We start from the raw sequence: 2,584 nt of genomic DNA, 5'->3' as shown, positions 1-2,584 counted from the left end.
ACTATACTCATCATGATATGTATGTGCATTGTCATGCTCTCTTTATTTGTCAATTGCCCAACTGTAATTTGTTCACCCAACATGCTGTTCGTCTTATGGGAGAGACACCTCTAGTGAACTGTGGACCCCGGTCCAATTCTCTTTACTGAAATACAATCTACTGCAATACTTGTTCCTACTGTTTTCTGCAAACAATCATCTTCCACACAATACGGTTAACTCTTTGTTACGGCAAGCCGGTGAGATTGACAACCTCATCTGTTTCGTTGGGGCAAAGTACTTTGGTTGTGTTGTGCAGGTTCCACGTTGGCGCCGGAATCCCTGGTGTTGCGCCGCACTACATCTCGCCGCCATCAACCTTCAACGTGCTTCTTGGCTCCTCCTGGTTCGATAAACCTTGGTTTCTTTCCGAGGGAAAACTTGCTGCTGTGCGCATCATACCTTCCTCTTGGGGTTGCCCAACGAACGTGTGAAATACACGCCATCAAGCTCTTTTTCACGGCGCCGTTGCCGGGAGATCAAGACACGCTGCAAGGGGAGTCTCCACTTCTCAATCTCTTTACTTTGTTTTTGTCTTGCTTAGTTTTATTTACTACTTTGTTTGCTGCACTAAATCAAAATACAAAAAAATTAGTTGCTAGTTTTACTTTATTTGCTATCTTGTTTGCTATATCGAAAACACAAAAAAAATTTACTTGCATTTACTTTATTCATCATGTTTCCTTTTAATTTTACCACGAAAAACATACCGGTAGGACATGGGTCTATAGTTGGGAGAAATAATATAGAAGAATTTTTCAATCATGTTAGTACTATTGAAAATTTTGAAGATAGACACTTGGTAGACCTTGCGCCTACTTATGAAATTGCTGCTGCGCATTTAGTCCGCTTGTTGGAAACTAAATTTGTTAATCTTAATCCTATAATCCAACACATGTTCTTCACACTTGGTGATATGGAAGAAGGGGAAAAGAAAGATTTTGTGTTAGAAACCCTTCTTAGAGAATTTGGAGGTCTAGCAAGAGAAGCTAGAAAGGTGTTTGCTAAATTTAATATGCTTGGTTCTCCAACTAATTTTGTTAGTCTCCTTGAAAAGATGGATATGGATAGAATAAGATTCACTAACAATGTTGATAATGGAGGGGAGATCAAAGCACCAATACCATGTAAGCTCCTAGCTATGAATGATGCGCTAGAAAATAACTATGCTTGGCTTGTTCCTGAAAATTTGTTTGATGAGAGTAGCACGCCTAAGACTAATGAAAAGGGAGATGCTGAAACTTATGTATCCAATATAATATGCCTAGTTGAGAAAAGCCCACACCCCGCTAACGATGCACCACCCTTTGATAATACTTGATGCACACTTTCGCGCCTAGGCTGAAAGGCGTTAAAGAAAAGCGCTTATGGGAGACAACCCATGTTTTTACCTACAGTACTTTGTTTTTATTTTGTGTCTTGGAAGTTGTTTACTACTGTAGCAACCTCTCCTTATCTTAGTTTTGTGTTTTGTTGTGCCAAGTTAAGCCGTTGATGGAAAAGTAAGTACTAGATTTGGATTACTGCACAGTTCCAGATTTCTTTGCTGTCACGAATCTGGGTCCACCTCCCTGTAGGTAGCTCAGAAAATTAAGCCAATTTACGTGCATGATCCTCAGATATGTACGCAACTTTCATTCAATTTGAGCATTTTCATTTGAGCAAGTCTGGTGCCATTTTAAAATTCGTCAATACGAACTGTTCTGTTTTGACAGATTCTGCCTTTTATTTCGCATTGCCTCTTTCGCTATGTTGGATGAATTTCTTTGATCCACTAATGTCCAGTAGCATTATGCAATGTCCAGAAGTGTTAAGAATGATTGTGTCACCTCTGAATATGTCAATTTATAATGTGCACTAACCCTCTAATGAGTTGTTTCGAGTTTGGTGTGGAGGAAGTTTTCAAGGATCAAGAGAGGAGTATGATGCAACATGATCAAGGAGAGTGAAAGCTCTAAGCTTGGGGATGCACCCGGTGGTTCACCCCTGCATATATCAAGAAGACTCAAGCGTCTAAGCTTGGGGATGCCCAAGGCATCCCCTTCTTCATCGACAACATTATCAGGTTCCTCCCCGAAACTATATTTTTATTCCATCACATCTTATGTGCTTTTTCTTGGAGCGTCGGTTTGTTTTTGTTTTTGTTTTGTTTGAATAAAATGGATCCTAGCATTCACTTTATGGGAGAGAGACACGCTCCGCTGTAGCATATGGATAAGTATGTCCTTGGTTTCTACTCATAGTATTCATGGCGAAGTTTCTCCTTCGTTAAATTGTTATATGGTTGGAATTGGAAAATGATACATGTAGTAATTGCTATAAATGTTTTGGGTAATGTGATACTTGGCAATTGTTGTGCTCATGTTTAAGCTCTTGCATCATATGCTTTGCACCCATTAATGAAGAAATACATAGAGCATGCTAAAATTTGGTTTGCATATTTGGTTTCTCTAAGGTCTAGATAATTTCTAGTATTGAGTTTGAACAACAAGGAAGACGGTGTAGAGTCTTATAATGTTTTCAATATGTCTTTTATGTGAGTTTT

Source organism: Lolium rigidum, chromosome 2, assembly GCF_022539505.1.
Source record: "Lolium rigidum isolate FL_2022 chromosome 2, APGP_CSIRO_Lrig_0.1, whole genome shotgun sequence".
Taxonomy (NCBI): domain Eukaryota; kingdom Viridiplantae; phylum Streptophyta; class Magnoliopsida; order Poales; family Poaceae; genus Lolium; species Lolium rigidum.
The sequence above is the reverse complement of the archived record's forward strand: the minus strand, read 5'-3'. Positions refer to the sequence as shown.